Below are 19,012 nucleotides of genomic sequence, written 5' to 3' on the forward strand. Positions count from 1 at the left end.
GAATGATCGTCTCTAGATGTTGCCAACTTGTACTTCCCAAGCGTTTAGTGCTCTGCACACAGTAAGCGCTCAATACGATTGAATGAATGACCGTCTCTAGATGTTGCCAACTTTACTTCCCAAGCGCTTAGTACAGTCCTCTGCACACAGTAAGCGCTCAATAAATACGATCGAATGAATGAATGAATGAGCGGCGGGCTCACGGGCGCGCATGCGTGCGGGGTGGTGGCTAAAGCCCGGGGGCGGGGTGCGCATGCGTGGAGCTGTGGTGGGAGGAGGGTGTGACCCCCCCCTTCGGGGTAGGGGGAGTCTATCACATCACGGGGGGCCATGAAAGGCCGTGAGGGCCCGGTCGGGGAAAGGGCGAGAAGGAAGGCCGGGAAGCCCCCCGGGGTGAGCGCAAGGGCGGCCTGGGGGGCTCCGGGGTTGATTGACGGCTTGGGCCGGGCCGCGGAGGATGGTGGGAAGAAAACCAAACGTCTGAGGGCGAGGCGCGCGCATGCGCGCCGCCAAACGCCCCGCCCAGGCCCGTGAGGCCTTGCTTTTCAACATAATAATAATAAATATAATAATAATAATAATGATAATATCAACCTAATAATAATAATAATAATAACAGCATTTATTAAGCGCTTACTATGTGCGAAGCACTGTTCTAAGCGCTGGGGGGGATGCAAGGTGATCAGGTGGTCCCACGGGGGGCTCACAGTCTTCATCCCCCTTTTACAGCTGAGGTAACTGAGGCTCAGAGAATAATGCTAATAATAATGACGGCGTTCATTAAGCGCTTACTATGAGCGAAGCACTGTTTTAAGCGCTGGGGGGGTGGGGGGAGGATACACGGTGATCAGATTGTCCCACGGGGACTCACAGTCTTCATCCCCATTTTACAGCTGAGGGAACTGAGGCTCAGAGAATAATAATGTGAGCCCACTGCTAGGTAGGGGCTGTCTCTATATGTTGCCAACTTGTACTTCCCAAGCGCTTAGTACAGTGCTCTGCACACAGTAAGCGCTCAATAAATACGATTGGTGATGATGATGATGATTTGTTAATAATAATAATGGCGTTCATTAAGCACTTACTATGTGCGCAACACTGTTCTAAGCGCTGGGGGATACAAGGTGATCAGGTTGTCCCACGGGGGGCTCACAGACTTCATCCCCATTTTACTGCTTAGGTAACTGAGGCTCAGAGAATAATAATAATGGCATTTGTTAGCAATAATAATAAGAATAATAATTTCTAGCCTGTGAGCCCACTGTTGGGTAGGGACCGTCTCTATATGTTGCCAACTTGTATCATCATCATCATCATCAATTGTATTTATTGAGCGCTTACTGTGTGCACAGCACTGTACTAAGCGCTTGGGAAGTACAAGTTGGCAACATCTAGAGACAGTCCCTACCCAACAGCGGGCTGACAGTCTAAAAGGGGGAGACAGAGAACCAAACCAAACATACTAACAAAATAAAATAAATAGAATAGATGTGTACAAGTAAAATAGATAAATAGAGTAATAAATATGTACAAACATATATACAAGTACTGTGGGGAAGGGAAGGAGGTAAGATGGGGGGATGGAGAGGAAGGAAGGGGCTCGGTCAGGGAAGGCCTCCTGGAGGAGGTGAGGCCTCCGTAGGGTCCTGAGGGTTCATTCAGTCGTATGTATTGAGCGCTTAGTGTGCAGAGCGCTGTACTAAGCGCTTGGGAAGGACAAGTCGGCAACATATAGAGACGGTCCCTACTCAGCAGTGGGCTCCCAGTCTAGATGCCATTTTATTTGCACATATTTATTTCATTTTGTTAATATGTTCTGTTGTCTCCTAGACTGTGGGCCCGCTGGTGGGTGGGGACCGTCTGTGGATGTTGCCAACCTGTACTTCCCGAGCGCTTAGTCCAGTGCTCTGCACGAGTATGACTGAATGGATCAATCAATCGTAGTTATCGATCGGTTAGTGCGTGCGGAGCACCGTAGTAAGCGCCCGGGGGGGGGCCGGTCGGCTGACCTCTGACGTCCCGGGCGAGGGCCCTCCAGGTGGGCGCGTAGCCGATGCAGTGGCCGCACCAGGACGAGTAGAACTGGAGCAGCCAGGCGGCCGAGCTGTTGGCGGTGGCGGCGCGCAGGCCGGCGCTGTCCAGCAGCCACACGGCGTCCCGCCCGGGACGGTACAGCTTGGACGCCCCGCTACTTCCCAAGCGCTTAGTACAGTGCTCTGCACACAGTAAGCGCTCAATAAATACGATTGAATGAATACACGGTGATCAGGTTGTCCCACGGGGGGCTCACAGTCTTCATCCCCATTTTACAGCTGAGGTAACTGAGGCTCAGAGAATAATAATAATGGCATTTGTTAATAATAATAATAATAATAATGACAGCATTCATTAAGCGCTTACTATGTGCACAACACTGTTCTAAGTGCTGGGGGCGGTACAAGGTGATCAGGTCCCACGGGGGGCTCACAGTCTTAATTCCCATTTTACAGATGAGGGAACTGAGGCTCAGAGAATAATAATAATAATAATAATGGCATTTGTTAAGTGCTTACTATGTGTGCAGCACTGTTCTAAGCACTGGGGGGGGAATACATGGTGATCAAATTGTCCCATGGGGGGCTAACAGTCTTAATCCCCACTTAACAGCTGAGGTAACTGAGGCTCAGACAATAATAATAATAATAATAATGGCATTTGTTAAGCGCTTACTACGTGCGCAGCACTGTTCTAAGCACTGGGGGGGGATCAGGTTGTCCCACGGGGGGACTCACAGTCTTAGTCCCCATTTTCCCGATGCTGAGGCCCAGAGAAGTGAAGTGACTTGCCCAAAGTCCCACAGCTGGCAATTGGCGAAGGTGGGATTCAAACCCATGACCTCTGACTCCGAAGCCAGACTCTTTCCACTGAGCCATGCTGCTTCTCTAACAATAATAATAATAATGGCATTTGTTAAGCAGTTACTATGTGCTGAGCACCGTTCTAAGTGCTGGGGGGATACAAGGTGATCAGATTGTCCCACAGGAGGCTCACAGTCTTAGTCCCCATTTTACAGCTGAGGTAACTGAGGCACAGAGAATAATATAATAATGACATTTATTAAGCACTTACTATGTGCAAAGCACTGTTCTAATCGCTGGGGAGGACACAAGGTGATCAGGTTGTGCCACAAGGGGCTCACAGTCTTCATCCCCATTTTACAAATGAGGGAACTGAGGCCCAGAGAAGTGAAGTGGCTTGCCCCAAAGTCCCACAGCTGACAATTGGTGGAGCTGGGATTCGAACCCATGACCTCTGACTCCAAAGCCTGGACTCTTTCCACTGAGCCACACTGCTTCTCTAACAATAATAATAATAATGGCATTTGTTAAGCACTTACAAATAATGATAGTATTTATTAAGTGAAGATGAAACCGATCGAATGATGATGATGATGGTATTTGTTAAGTGCTTACTACGTGCCAAGCACTGTTCTGAACACTGGGGTAAATAAAAGGTTATAATTCCTACCCTCTCTCCCCTTTGTGTTGAAAGGTCTAGGTCCAGAATCAGAGGTGCTTCCCAGGGAGACGTCAGGAAGGTTTCAGGTAAGAATTGAGGGACAGATGTCTCCAGGCAAGCCGGGGAAGTCTTGCGTATGAGCCAGAGGGAGGAAGGATTTCTGGCGAATCAAGCCGGTGAAGGGGTGTTTCCGTTACTCTTATTGTGGTATTCGGTTAGCCCGTACTACGTGTCAAGCACTGTTCTAAGCACTGTGGGAGATACCGGTTAAACAGGTCGGACGCAGTCCCCGTCCCACATGGGACTCACATGTAGACGGGAGAACGGGCTACCTTGCTGGTTCAATCTCTCATCCTTTCCCGACTGGATTACTGCATCATCCTCCTCTCTGATCTCCCATCCTCCTGTCTCTCCCCGCTTCAGTCTATACTTCACTCTGCTACCCGGATTATCTTTCTACAGAAACGCTCTGGGCATGTCACTCCCCTTCTCAGAAATCTCCAGTGGTTGCCTGTCAACCCACGAATCGAGCAAAAACTCCTCACCCTGGGCTTCAAGGCTGTCCATCCCCTCACCCCCTCCTACCTCACTTCCCTTCTCTCCTTCTCCAGCCCAGCCCGCACCGTCCGCTCCTCTGCCGCTAATCTCCTCACCGTACCTCGTCCTCGCCCGTCCCGCCGTCGACCCCCGGCCCACGTCCTTCCCCTAGCCCGGAATGCCCTCCCTCCACACATCCGCCAAGTTAGCCCTCTTCCTCCCTTCAGAGCCCTACTGAGAGCTCACCTCCTCCAGGAGGCCCCTTTTTCCTCTCCTCCTCCCCCATCCCCACCTCTGCCCTATCTCCTTCCCCTCCCCACAGCACAGATTTATTACTCTATTTTACTTGTACATATTTACTATTCTATTTATTTTGTTAATGATGTGCATCTAGCTTTATTTCTGTTTATACTGATGACTTGACACCTGTCTGCATGTTTGGTTTTGTTGTCTCTCTCCCCCTTCTAGACTGTGAGCCCGTTGTTGGGTAGGGACCGTCTCTGTATGTTGCTGACTTGTACTTCCCAAGCGCTTAGTACAGTGGTCTGCATGTAGTAAGCACTCAATAAATACGATTGAATGACCAGTCATTGAATCCCCATTTCACAGTTGATGAGGAAACCAAGGCCCAGAGAAATTCAGTGACTCGTCCGAAGTCCCGCTGCAAGTTGTTGGGTAGGGACCGTCTCTATATGTTGCCAACTTGTACTTCCCAAGCGCTTAGTACAGTGCTCTGCACACAGTAAGCGCTCAATAAATATGATTGATTGATTGCATGGCGGGCAGCCAGCAGAGCCGGGATTAGAACCCAGGTCTTCTGACCGAGGTCTGTGCTTTTTTCATTAGGACTCATTCTAGAGTTGAGAAGAGCGAGGATAAGGAGGGAGGAGAAAGAGCTGCGCGATGCAGAGGGGTATGGGTATCCATCGAAGACTTTTGAGGATTAGGGAGACATGAGCAGAGTGATGCGTTTAGAAGAATGATCTGGAGAGCAGAGTGAGTTACGGACTGGAGAGGAGGAAGCACTGAGGAGACTGATGCAGCAGATACGATGCGGAGAGGAAGAAGCATTTGGGCCAGCAGATTGGTAGTTTGGATTGGAGAGGAAGGAGTGGATCTTGGAGATTTTGAGAAAGACCCAGAGAGAGAAGCCAAGGATAATGTTACAGGGAGAAGAAGATTTGGGAGGGAAGCCGGGTGGCTGAATTTCTGACATGTTGAGGCCGAAATATCCTGGAGGCAGGAGATTGCAGCGAAAGAGTACACTGAGAGGGCTAGTGAGGTAGATTTAGGTGGGAGTCATCGGCACAGAGGAGGTACTTGAAGCCCTAGTGGATGAGAACCGAGCCTTGAGAGCCCCTCCAGGAAGAAAAACCGGTGGAAGAGATTAAGGATTGGCCAGAGAGATAGGAGAAAAACGAGGAGAGGACCCTGACGGTGAAATCAAGGTTACAGAGCGTTTCCAGGAGAAAGGAGTGATCCCTGTTGCTGAGAGGTCCCTGTCCTCCTAATCACCACCATAAAATGCTGTGAGAGTAGCATTCCTGTTAGAATTTTTTTCATTTCACTCCTGCAGAGCGCATACACTCCGCGCTGTATTTAAACAATCGCAGAGGGTGTCAGGTTCAGCCTTCTGAAGCTACCTGGAGTCCTCTTTGTCCTACAGGAGATCAACAGGGTGAGTGTCCTTACTGAATACTGATCCTGGGCAATGGTTGAGTCATTGCCTTCTACAGTCAAACCTCAGCCCCCAGGAGATGAAGGATTAAGGATTCCACCGCGTTACAGGAGCTACTGACCTTTGTTAAAGTCTGAGGAAAATGGTCCAGAGTAAAAAATTCACCATAAGGAATCTCTCTTCCCTCCCTTGAGGGGGTGTTAAAGTTTATTTAGCCAATTGGCCCTCCGGGCAGAGTGAAACTATGATGCGGAGTATTGGCCTGGCAAGCTGCCCTACAATCTTGCCGGTTAATAAGCAAACTCAGGCCAACTGAGGGCCATCTCCCGGGGCCCCGAACGGACCGTGTATCGTTTTTTTGGCACACCTTCCCCGGTTCCCAGTTGCTTTCTGTCCTCTGTCGCGCCTCACCGCTTGAGCGGTGTTTGCTCCAGTGAGACATAAACCTGATGGGTCACCCATTGGACACCCCCACTTAGTTGTCGGATTCTGGTTCCATCTCTAAAGGGAGGAGGATTTGTTTCCAGTCTGATCGCTTAGGTAAGGCATGCTACAACTCTTCCTTTCCTGGGGCTCATCTTTGGGCAGAAGCTGCTTGGCAGTAATGTGGGTAAAAGGATCCCAAGGTCCATGGCTTTCACAAGAGAAGGCAATGTTAGTGCAGAAAATGAGCAGAGAATCTGGGCCCAGAAAGGAGTTAGCATTGCCAGAATTAATCCTCCTGTTTGTACTTTACTGAGACTGATTGGCAGAGCTCTGAGTTATTGGAATATACAGCTGACAGATGAGTTATCGAGACAAAATCGTACCTCCCGTCCTGAATTTAAAGTTTCTCTCCACCAAGGGCATTAGGGAGGCACCATTCGACAGCCACGTGGCCCAGATTTGCACAGAGTTGTCGATCCCGGGTTTTTGAATTCATTCATTCAATCGTATTTACTGAGCGCTTACTGTGTGCAGAGCACTGTACTAAGCACTTGAATCTGCCTCTCAGGTAGTAAGGATTAGGACCCCCTCTGTGGAATTGTTTCTTGTAACATGGGACTGAAAATACAACTTGGAGAGCTAGCTCCTTTCGGGGGGCCAAGTGATGTTGAATTCTAGAGAAGCTGGGAGCTGGATTCAGTCGTATTTATTGAGCGCTTACTGTGTGCAGAGCACTGTACTAAGCGCTTGGGAAGTACAAGTCGGCAACAGATAGAGACGGTCCCCACCCAACAACGGGCTCACAGTCTGGAAGGGGGAGACAGACAACAAAACAAAATATGTGGACAGGTGTCAAGTCATCAGAATAAATAGAAATAAAGCTAGATGATGTTAAATCTCTTGGTCTGGGGTAATTTTTGCTTCATGATGAACAAAGATTTCCCCACTATATCGGTTCTGCTTGAGGCAATTTGAAGTCTTTGGGTTCATCAAGGATGTAAAAAATAATAATAATGATGGGATTTATTAAGCACTTACTGTGTGACAAGCACTGTTCTAAGCGCTGGAGAGGTTACAAGGTGATCAGGTTGTCCCACAGGGGGCTCACAGTCTTAATCCCCATTTTACAGATGAGGGAACTGAGGCCCAGAGAATTCAAGTGACGTGCCCAAAGTCACACAACCGACAGTTGGCGGAGCCGGGATTTGAACCCGTGACCGCCGACTCCAAAGCCCGGGCTTTTTCCACTGAGCCACGGCGAATAGGCTACCGTAAAAATGTATTTACAATCTTCGTAATGGTGCGCTGCCAGTTTGTCTTTCGGCTTTGCATGTTAAATTCTCATATTATCTCTCCATAAGGCTTACGTTCAGTTCTTTATCATTTTGGCTTCCTTAAGATTCTCATCAGCTTTTTTCTCCCGATTCAGTAGTAACCCTAAATGGAACTCCACCAAGGCCGTTAAAATGCGAACTGCTTCTCTTTTCCAGTAAAACACGATTCATTACGTTTTATCCCGTAAGAGATTAATTGGGTAATTATTTAGTGTTTTTAAGGGAAAATCAAGGAAAAGATTTTATTAATACTGTGAACCATCGCAGCATCATAACAATGATATTTGTTAAGTGCTTATTACGTGCCAAGCACTGTTCTGAGTGCCGGGGCAGCTACAAGCTAATCACGTTGGACACAGTCACTATCCCACATGGGGCTCAGTCTTAATCCCCATTTTACAGATGAGGTAACTGAGGCACAGAGAAGTGAAGTGACTTGCATTTCATGTAATGCATTCCTGAAGTCTTCTATCACCTTGTTTTTTTCCGCGATTCTTTGGGAAACTTTCTTTATCATTTCTTTCTTCCCATGCTTGGCTTGGATCCGCAGTATAGTCTTTCAATTTCAAACGATATCAGTCTTCAATTTGTGACTCCTTTTGGGTATTACAGAAGATTTGGAGGATTTGGGGACTTCAGCCGCCCTCTGTATCACTCCATATACACCGACTCCAAAATAAAATGGTTTTCATATCGTAGGAGGAGAAATACCTTCCAGGAATACAGGAGACCGCCTTCCGGAGTCTTCGGTTCCCAGTTTTGAATTCATCCTTTTCAAGTTAGCAAAAGACAGTTTGTGCTGTCAATTCTGGAGTCTTCGGTTGTCAGTTTTGAATTCATCCTTTTCAAGTTAGCAAAGACAGTTTGTGCCATCAATTCCAACGGGCCCTCTCCTCAAGGGGGGTGTCTTATCTGTGTAGAATGAGTTTGCTCTGGAACTGAGATTCCCCCCAGGGTAAGGAACTACAAAACCTGGTTAGTGCACTTAATTGGCTCCTTAATAAAGTGTTCTGTGAAAGAGTGCTCAAGGGAATATAGTTTCCCTTAGCTAACCATCTAAAGTAGATGACTGCATTTCCAGGAACCAGAAAATCCACCAAAACGATATAGGCAAATCTTCAAAGCGATAGAAAGTTAGCCCTATTAACCTACATGGTCGATATAAATATAAATATGTACCAATAATAAGATTATTCATTTAGGCAATTAAATATTAACGTATAAAAAGTGCTCTCACCAAAAGCTTTGTGTATGTCAACTGGAACCTCCTCTGATGCAGACACTTAGTCGGGGGTATCAATCAGTCGTATTTATTGAGCGCTTTCTGCGTACAAAGCCCTCTACTAAGCATTTGGGAGAGCACAATGCAACAATAAGTGGACACATTCCCTGCCCACAGTCTAGAGGAGGAGACAGACAATATGACTAAATAAATTACTGCAATGTACACGAGTGCCGTGGGGCTGGGACGGCGGATAAATAAAGGGAGCAAATCAGGGTGATGCGGAGAGGGAGAAGAGGAAAGGGAAGGCCTCTTTGAGGAGATGTGTCTTCAATAATCAATCAATCGTATTTATTGAGCGCTTACTGTGTGCAGGGCACTGTACTAAGCACTTGGGAAGTACACGTTGGCAACATACAGAGACGGTCCCTACCCAACAGCGGGCTCACATTCATGAACCAGTTCAACATTTTGCTTGCAAGAAAAATCCCGGTGTTGGATTTTCGCTGGTGTGAATAAGAATCCTGACAAGCCCCCCCCACCCCAGGTGAGAAACATGATCCAAAATAATACAATGAATTGATGACTAAATTAACAAGCAAGGAGAAACATATCAGTCATTGAGGCCTACTGAAAAATCGGGCATGATTTCTTTTCTCCGAGGACCCAACAAACCTATGAAAGTGTTTTCCCAACTTTCGAATCGTTGGGATTGAGTCGTTTTTTAGTCTGTGCCAGGCACTGGGGTAGATGCATGGCTATCAGGCTAGACAGCGTCCCTGTCCCACACAGGACTCACAGTCTTAATTCCCATTTTACCAATGAGGGAACTGAGACACGGAGATGTGACTTGCCCAAGGTCATACAGCAGACAAGTGGCGGAGCTGCGAATTTGAACCCAGGTCCTTCTGACTTCCACGCTCTTTCCACTAGGCCCCGTTGCTTCTTAGTCATTTCTCAAACCTGCTGGTTGGTCACAACACCCTATAATTGACCAGTTCAAATTACTTTCCTTTTGAAAACTCGACTAAAACCAAGAGCTTTGTGTTGCTGGTGTCGACAGTTGGCATAATAATAATGGTATTTGTTAAGCGCTTACTACGTGCCAAGCCCTGTTGTAAGCGCTGGGGGGGAATACAAGGTAATCAGGTTGTCCTACGTGGGGCTCACAGTCTTCATCCCCATTTTACAGATGAGGTCACTGAGGCTCAGAGAAGTGAAGTGACCTGTCCAAAGTCACACAGCTGACAAAGGGTGGAGCCGGGATTAGAACCCATGACCTGACTCCCGAGCCCGGGCTCTTTTCGCTGAGCCACGCTGCTTTCATGCCAACCCTCTCGGACATGAGGATGAAGGGCGTTTCCAAGCCAATGGGAGGTTGTGGTCAGCGGCAAGATAAAGAAAATCGAGGTATAGTGAGAAAGCATTAGAGGTATATAAGGAGCACGCTCTGTGTGCAGAGCACTGTACTAAGCACTTGGGAAACTACAGTACAATGTAGAGTTGGCGTTTATGAAGTTTGCCATTTGCCATGCTGAATTTTTTTTTATGGCATTCATTAAGTGCTTACTATGTGCAAAGCACTGTTCTAAGCACTGGGGTGGTTACAAGGTGATCAGTTCATCCCACGGGGGGCTCACAGTCTCAATCCCCATTTTCTAGATGAGATAACTGAGGCCCAGAGAAGTGAAGTGACTTGCCCAAAGTCACCCAGCTGACAATTGGCGGAGCCGGGATTTGAACCCCTGACCTCTGACTCCAAAGCCCGGGCTCTTTCCACTGAGCCACGCTGCTTCCCACTCTGTTCTAAGCACTGGGATAGATACCAGGTGATCAGACTGTCCCACGGGGGGCTCACAGTCTTAGTCCCCATTTTCCAGATGAGTAACTGAGGCACAGAGAAGTGAAGCGACTTACCCAAAGTCACACAGCTGACAAGTGGTGGAGCCAGGATTCGAACCCCTGACCTCTGACTCCAAAGCCCGGGCTCTTTCCACTGAGCCACGCTGCTTCCCACTCAGTTCTAAGCTCTGGGATCGATACAAGGTGATCAGGTTGTCCCATGAAGAGCTCACAGTCTTAGTCCCCATTTTACAAATGAGTAACTGAGGCCCAGAGAAGTGAAGTGACTTGCCCAAAGTCACCCAGCTGACAAGTGGTGGAGCTGGGATTCGAACCCATGGCCTCTGACTCCAAAGCCCGGGCTCTTTCCACTATGCCAAGCTGCTTCACTTATGTGTGAAACAGAACTCCTCGTCTTCCTACCCAACCTCCCTTTGACTTTCCCCTCACTGTAGACCACACCACCACCCCCCTGTCTCACACGCCCGCAATCCTGGCGTTCTCCTCAACTCGCCTCTCTCCTTCAACCCACCTAGTCAATCTGTCACCAAATCCCGTCGGTTCCACCGCCGCAGAACCTCGAGAATCCACCCCTTCCTCTCCCTCCAGATGGCCACCGGACCGATTCAGCTTTTTAGCTCTCAGCTTGCCTTCTCACTCCTCTAATGGCAGCCTCCTCACTGCCCCTCATATCCAGCAAACCACTTTTCCAACATCGAGCGCTCAGTACAGTGCTGTGCACACAGTAAGCGCTCAGTAAATATGATTGAATGACTAAATTTAAAGCCGTACTAAAATCACTCGCTGACCTCCCAGCCTCCTGTCTCGTATTAAAATCACTCTGTCTCCCCCTTCTTGACTGTGAGCCCACTGTTGGATAGTGACTGTCTCTATATGTTGCCAACTTGTACTTCCCAAGCGCTTAGTACAGTGCTCTGCACACAGTAAGCGCTCAATAAATACGATTGATTGATTGATTGATCACTCGCTGACCTCCCAGCCTCCTGTCTCTCCCCTCTCTAGCCCACACGGCGCTCTCCTGCCCGGATCGTTTGTCTGAAACACTGCTCTCCCCCATTCCTCTCCGGTCCATCTCGGCATCAGCTCCGAAGCGTTCGACCAACTATCCCCCGCCGATCCTTTTTGCTCTCTTGCTGCAGTCCAACCGCACACTTCCCTCCTCTAATGGCAATCTCCTCACTGCCCCTCATATCCAACGAACCACTTTTCCAACATCGAGCGCTTAGTACAGTGCTCTGCACCCAGTAAGCGCGCAATAAATACGACTGAATGAATGAATTTAAAGCCCTACTAAAATCACTCCTGCAAGATACCCACATTTTTCCTAGTAGTCCCTGAATCCCTTCTGCACTTGGACATTAAATAATAATAATGATGGCATTTATTAAGCGCTTACTATGTGCAAAGCACTGTTCTAAGCGCTGGGGAGGTTACAAGGTGATCAGGTGGTCCCACAGGGGGCTCACGGTCTTCATCCCCATTTTCCAGATGGGGGAACTGAGGCCCAGAGAAGTGAACTGACTTGCCCAAAGTCACACAGCCGACAATTGGCAGAGCCAGGATTTGAACCCATGACTTCTGACTCCAAAGCCTGGGCTCTTTCCACTGAGCCACGCTTGATAGTCACCCCGCCCCCAGCCCCGCAGCACTTATGTACATGTATCTATAGTCTTCCATTTCCCCGTCAGTAATTTATATTAATATCCATCTGTCTCTCTAGAATTCATTCATTCTTTCAATCGTATTTATTGAGCGCTTACTGTGTGCAGAGCACTGTACTAAGCACTTGGGAAGTACAAGTTGGCAACATATAGAGACGGTCCCTACCCAACAGCGGGCTCACAGTCTAGGAGATGTAAGCTCTCTGTGGGCAGGGAGCGTACTTCCCAAGCGCTTAGTACAGTGCTCTGCACACAGTAAGCGCTCAATAAATACGATTGATTGATTGATCTATTAGCGCTACTGTACTGTAATCTCCCAAGCACCCTGTAAAGGGCTTGATACCAAGTAAGCACTCAGTAATCAGTGCTTAGAACAGTGCTTTGCACATAATAATAATAATGGTATTTGTTAAGTGCTTACTATGTGCAAAGCACTGTTCTAAGTGCAGGGGAGGTTACAAGGTGATCAGGTTGTCCCACGGGGGGCTCACAGTCTTAATCCCCCTTTTCCAGATGAGGGAACTGAGGCCCAGAGAATAATAATAATAATAATAATAATGGCATTTATTAAGCGCTTAGTATGTGCAAAGCACTGTTCTAAGCACTGGGGAGGTTACAAGGTGATCGGGTTGTCCCACGGGGGGCTCACAGTCTTCATCCCCATTTTCCAGATGAGGGAACTGAGACCCAGAGAAGTGAAGTGACTGGCCCAAAATCACACAGCTGACAGTTGGCGGAGTCGGAATTTGAACCCGTGACCTCTGAAAGCACTTAACCAATACCACCATCATTATTATTATTATTAAATACTATCGATCGGTTGACTGCCCAGCTGCCTCGCAAGAGGCCCATGCATGGCTAACAGAAGAATGCAAATACACTCAGCGTGGGCAAGAAGCCAAACCAGAGTGCTCTCGCAAAGTGCGAGGATATTGTAAACGCTCATATTGAACTCCTGGAAGAACACTAAAAGTAGGGAAATGGAGGCAAGCAAATTGGATGCAGCTTTGCAACTCCAGCGCTTTCTCCGCGCTAAAAGATAGAAGCAGCAAAGCACAGACGTAGGAGCTAGAGGAGTCTATTCCCAACTCTGCCACATGTCTGCTGTGGGACCTTGGCCAAGCCATTTCTCTGTGCCTCAGTTTCCTCAGCTGTCAAATGGGGAAACGATACCTGTTTCCCCTCCTACTTGACTGCGAGCCCCATGTGGGACAGGGACTGGGTCCCACCTGTAATTTTTCTCCATCCCAATGCTTAGAACAGTCCTCGGACACATAGTAAGCACTTGATGAATACCACTGGAAAAAAAAAATAAGCTAATCAGAAGCCAACACGGACCCTGTCCCATAGGGGGGCTCCCAACCTAAGAAAAAGAGATGGTCTCTGATCTCAAGACAATTAACTGAGCTTAAGTTTCACGTGTACACCCCAAAAACTCAACCTTGTCACTATTGTATTCTCCTAAGCCCTACATACGGGTCACCTGCACTAAGTAGGGGTTCGGAAAATACTGCCGAGGGATTGATTGGTTTCCTAGCAGGCCCTTCATAAGCGCTTAGTACAGTGCTCTGTACTCTGTACTCTACTCTGTACTTACACCGTAAGTGCTCAATAAATACAGTTGAATGAATGTTTGGGACCCTCTCTGTGGAAACCAGATCTGTGTTAACAGCTAGGCTCCTGGCTCCTTAGTTACATTTTTTTAAGATCCCTTTTCATTCCGTGCTTTCTGTGGCCTTAGAAAAGCCACAACAGACCATTGTTGCAGGATACAGAGAGATGGTGGGTCGCCTCCTCCCCTCGACTTCCGCAATCCTCGCCTTATTCTTGACAGCACGGTGGTTCGGATAGGAAGGGGGAATCATCGTATCCTATCTCTGCCCTCCACTCCAATGCACTTCCATACTTATCTTTATTCCCTACTGGTTCCTCCTCTCTTTAATTAATTTCGTGTCTCTCTCCCACCGATTGCAAGCTCCTTAAGGGTAGGGAATCCCTTTTTCTAATACTGTTGTACTTATCCAAATACATACTTCCGACATTCAGTAAATATTATAGTTGGAAATTCCCAACACTGAAAATATCTTTTGAGTTTGTGGCAGGTGATGAGTTGCTAAGGAGTCACGGCGGCTCTCTTTTTTAACCCAAAAAAACGCCTCCTTCATAGTTTGTCTTTTCAGTTCGACCAGTGACCGGTTAGGGAGCCATATCAAATAGCAAACGAAAAGTTCCAGGTTGAAAACGTTCTCATTAAAGATTTTGTCAAATTATCACCAAGCTAGGTGCTCTCTTAATTCGTCGAATTTCCGCTGTCCCAGTGGGTCAGTTCCTATTCCCCCCAAAATCTAGTTTGGGCCTGATCTGTAGCTCTTGAGACCGTCCCGTCTCCCTTTTTGGTAAAGGCCATGGGGTTTATCTTCCTTTTTGACAGCTTTCGGTCAGGATCAGACTGGATTTTTATGTGCTGCATACGCAACATATGCAGAGATGTATCCTTTCGTGAACCTGTTCAGAATTCTTTTGGCTTTCCTTTTAAAGTAGCTGAGTATTCTGTAAAATTTTGGGTATAAATAATTGCCTTTCATTTGCACTTTGCAGTGCATTCATTTGACATCATTAGTTTTAAATGACAATCCCCCTTTTTACATATTTTGCAATCGTACATATTAAGGAAGTGTGAAACCTTATGGTTTTATGTCATAAATTTAGTGAAGCGAAATTATAACTGTGCTATTACTAGAGGCTGTGCATCGATTCTGATTATTTTTTTCAAATAACTTCATATTTAGCTAGGAAAACGTACCGTTTTCTTAAATTTGAGATCTCGGAGAGCGCAGTTCAGCTCCCAGTGCTAGTGAGGACGTAAACTTTCCCTTCCTCCAAACCCCCAGTGAATTTCCAGAATAAAAGATTGCAAACCAAAAGTTAATCTTCAACCGATGGACTCAAAGAACGATCTGTCCGGTTCTTCCACAGAGACCTCTGACCCTGTGATCCACCAGTTTTCTCAAGTCATCAGCCCCAGTTCGGGCTCCGCGCCCAAACCACCTTTCCCCTGATCAGTTGGATTTGTTGAGCAGTTTCTGCGTGTAGAGCCCTGGACTAAGGTAACCGAGTGAAAAATGTGCAGAATTGCTGGAATCCAATCCCTGCCCCACGTGGGGCTCACCGGCTCGAACCCCGTTTTACAGACGAGGCAACCGAGGCACAGAGAAGTGAAGCGACTTGCCCAAGGCCACACAGCAGGCAAGCTGCAGAGTCGGCGTTAGAACCCACGACCCTCTGAATCCCAGGCCCTTGCTGTATCGGCTCCGCCACGCCGCTCCCCTGTTAGCGGTATTAGCCATTTACTGAGCTCCTACATAGCGAAGTACATTTTACTGAGCACTTTGCAAAACAACCAAGGGCCACATTCCCTTCCCACAAAGAGTTTACACCTATAAGTAGTTACAGAGCATTAGAAAAAAACATTGAATGTGCCGCTGTGCAAAAATTACAGTTCTTAGGTATGTAATATTTGCCCAATTGTACATTCAATTACATGCAGTACTGGGGAGGAGTATAATAAGCAGGCACACACACGCTAGAGATTGCCGGTAGGTTTTCGTGACTCGGTCTGCTGGGAACGATTTGCGCAGTTCATTTTCGTTCCCGGCTCACCATCTCTGGGTCTGTCTCTGTCTCCGTCTCTTTCTCTCTGTGCCCGTTTCACCCGGAAGCAGAAACAAATTGATGGGCTGTAAGGAAGCAAACTCAGGATAGTGTACTTTCCTCAGAATCAAGGATGAGATGAGTTTTGAATGGTGGGAGAAAGTTACTTTATAATAATAACAGCAGTAGGAATGGTCATGGTAGTGACCACAGCAGCAGCAGCAGGATTTGTCGAGTGCCCGTTTGGTACGGTGCGCTAAACTTACACGTTTCTAGATTGTAAGCCCACTGCGGGCAGAGATCGTCGCCCTTTATTGCCGAGTTGCACTTTCCAAGCGCTTACTACCGTGCTCTGCACACCGTAAGCGCTCAATAAATACAATCGAATGAACTCCCTGCCCACAAGGAGCTTACGTTCTAATGGGAGAGACCCACATGAAAATACTGTTCTCCCTAACCTTATGTATTACCTGAATCCATTCTCTAAACCCTTCTCCTCTCACTTGAATAAATGAAATAAAAAGAACTGAGATCCCACTTTAAAAAACCCATATGTTCAATTTTCTTTCTAGGGATCATTTTCTATGCAGGGAGACATTGTAGTTAATATTTATCGTTAACCTGCAACTAATTAAAGATGAATATTTACATTTTAATGTGCCTCGAGTCCCGGAGCTCTGTGTTTACCGTATGCGACCGACCGTATGTCCTATTGTGAGGCATATGCTTAATTAAAGGTGGAGTGGCAACTCGTCTTTGGAAATATGCTGACTCTTTGAGAGGTACAAGGTAAATACAAATGTGTGGTTTACAGACTAGGTGCTGAACAGAACTTCAAATGTTTCCACTTAGGACAGTATAAATCTAATGCAGTTCATCTTCCGCGGTAACTCCGTGACAATACGATGATTTCTCCAGAGGATCCGTGCTAATGCTGTTAAAATGCTCTTACCATGTGAAAATGAGTGTGTGGGAAGCGAGTGGGCACCGTGCTTATTTGATTATGATATTACAGCGATACGCGATTACCGAAGGAAACGACTAATTCCACTCCACGGAGACTGGAGTTATGAAACCACTATAGCATGAGATTATAATGGCACAATAACTTCGGCGCACATTCGTGGTGGGACAGCTAAAAACTAATTTGAATGCAAATATTATTGCCGTTAGAAAGTAATTAAGCCAGAAAACATCATTTGTTTAAATTTCAGATAGAGATGAACAGTCCAGAAGTAAAAACTGAGAGGGGGGAAAGAACCGTATTTTGAGTAAAAATGTTCAGGCTGTTTCTCATTCAGGCCTTTAGTGCTTGGGTTTGAAAGAACCCAAATACCCCAGCGCTTAGAACAGTGCTTGGCACATAATAAGCACTTAATACCATTATTATTATTATTATTATTATTGTTGTTAATCCAGGAAGCCAGATTTCCCACGGTTTCTCTTCCCCACTTGCCACACCCTCCCACAATTTCCAAAAATATACCATTATTAGTATTATTATTATTAATCCAGGAAGCCAGATTTCCCACAGTTTCTCTTCCCCACTTGCCACACCCTCCCACAATTTCCAAAAATATACCATTATTAATATTATTATTATTATTATTATTATTATTATTATTATTATTATTATTATTAATCCAGGAAGCCAGATTTCCCACGGTTTCTCTTCCCCACTTGCCACCCCCTCCCACAATTTCCAAAAATATACCATTATTAGTATTATTATTATTAATCCAGGAAGCCTGATTTCCCACGGTTTCTCTTCCCCACTTGCCACACCCTCCCACAATTTCCAAAAATATACCATTATTATTATTATTATTATTATTATTATTAATAATAATAATCCAGGAAGCCAGATTTCCCACGGTTTCTCTTCCCCACTTGCCACACCCTCCCACAATTTCCAAAAAAAGTTAGTTGTTTCTCAGACGTAACAGGAGGAAATGTTCCAGGTGAGTCCAGCCAGACGTTCTTAGGAATTAATAACCGTGATTATCGGGGTGTCTGTTAAGCGCTTACTCTGTACTAGGCACTGGGACAGATGGAGTCAGATCAGACGATCCCTGTCCTCCTTGGGACTCACGGTCTAAGGGGGAGGGTGAATAGGTGAATCCCCATTCTACAGATGAGGAAACTGAGGCCTAGAGAAGTCAAGTGACTTGCCCAGGGTCACACAGCTGGGGTTAGAACCCAGGTCCCTTGGGTCCCACTGGGGCCATTTTGCTTAGGAAGAGAGTCTTTTCAAGCTGGGTGACATTACGAGACGAGGGGAAAGTTATTTATTTTCTCACCGGTGGTTAAACCAAGCAGCCTGTACAACGCGGCATTTTATGTATTTGGTCTTTCACACCGGTGAGCAAGTCAATTTGCAGAAATTATTCACTATTCAGAGATCCCTTGGTAGCCACCTTCATTAGTGTGATTTCCCAAAAATGCCCATTATGAGCACGACGCCTGAGAGACCAAAGGGGGATCTTAGCCTTTGATCTCAGTTGCTATTATTGGATACTGTTTCATTACGCAGACAGCAATACAAGCCAAGGAGGAAATGGCATTCGGGGACTGTCAGCTCCGGAAAACTCGGGAACAGCAGGACTTCTAAAAGGACAGGACTTTGTTTGCCGTATTTTTTGCTTATTAAATATTGAAGCAGCACCAGGATGTGTGGAATACCTGATTATCTTTATTGCCTTTGGTTTTAAAGCAGCGGAGTTGGAATCGGTGTCCCACTGTCTTGAGGTCGGGAAACCCGAAGCCCGGAGCAACCGAGTGATGCCCTCTATGTCACGAGAAGCAGCGTGGCTCAGTGGAAAGAGCCCGGGCTTGGGAGCCAGAGGTCACGGGTTCGAATCCCGGCTCCGCCACTTGTCAGCTGGGTGACTTTGGGCAGGTCACTTCACTTCTCTGGGCCTCAGTTCCCTCATCTGGAAAATGGGGATGAACACTGTGAGCTCCCCGTGGGACAACCTGATCACCTTGTATCTTCCCCAGCGCTTTGAACAGTGCTTGGCATGTAGTAAGTGCTTAACAAATGCCATCATTATTAGCAGGGACCATCTCTATATGTTGCCAACTTGTACTTCCCAAGTGCTTAGTACAGTGCTCTGCACACAGTAAGCGCTCAATAAATATG

At 46.8% G+C, this 19,012-nt stretch overlaps 1 protein-coding gene across 3 annotated transcripts in view; it reads left to right on the forward strand.

The window, feature by feature from the left end:
- The first annotated feature begins 312 nt into the window (after positions 1-312).
- PTER (phosphotriesterase related) overlaps positions 313-19,012 on the forward strand; it is a 68,653-nt gene continuing 49,953 nt past the window's right edge. The window contains exons 1-2 of one of the 3 annotated variants that reach the window (XM_038755799.1): positions 313-393; positions 3,532-3,584. The gene's annotated coding sequence lies outside the window, so the exon portion shown is untranslated. Of the gene's footprint in view, positions 394-3,531; positions 3,585-6,093; positions 6,254-15,226; positions 15,327-19,012 lie in introns of those variants that run through there. The other 2 variants (XM_038755797.1, XM_038755798.1) reach the window with 2 other exon arrangements.

Source organism: Tachyglossus aculeatus, chromosome 13 (assembly GCF_015852505.1).
Source record: "Tachyglossus aculeatus isolate mTacAcu1 chromosome 13, mTacAcu1.pri, whole genome shotgun sequence".
Classification (NCBI taxonomy): Eukaryota; Metazoa; Chordata; class Mammalia; order Monotremata; family Tachyglossidae; genus Tachyglossus; species Tachyglossus aculeatus.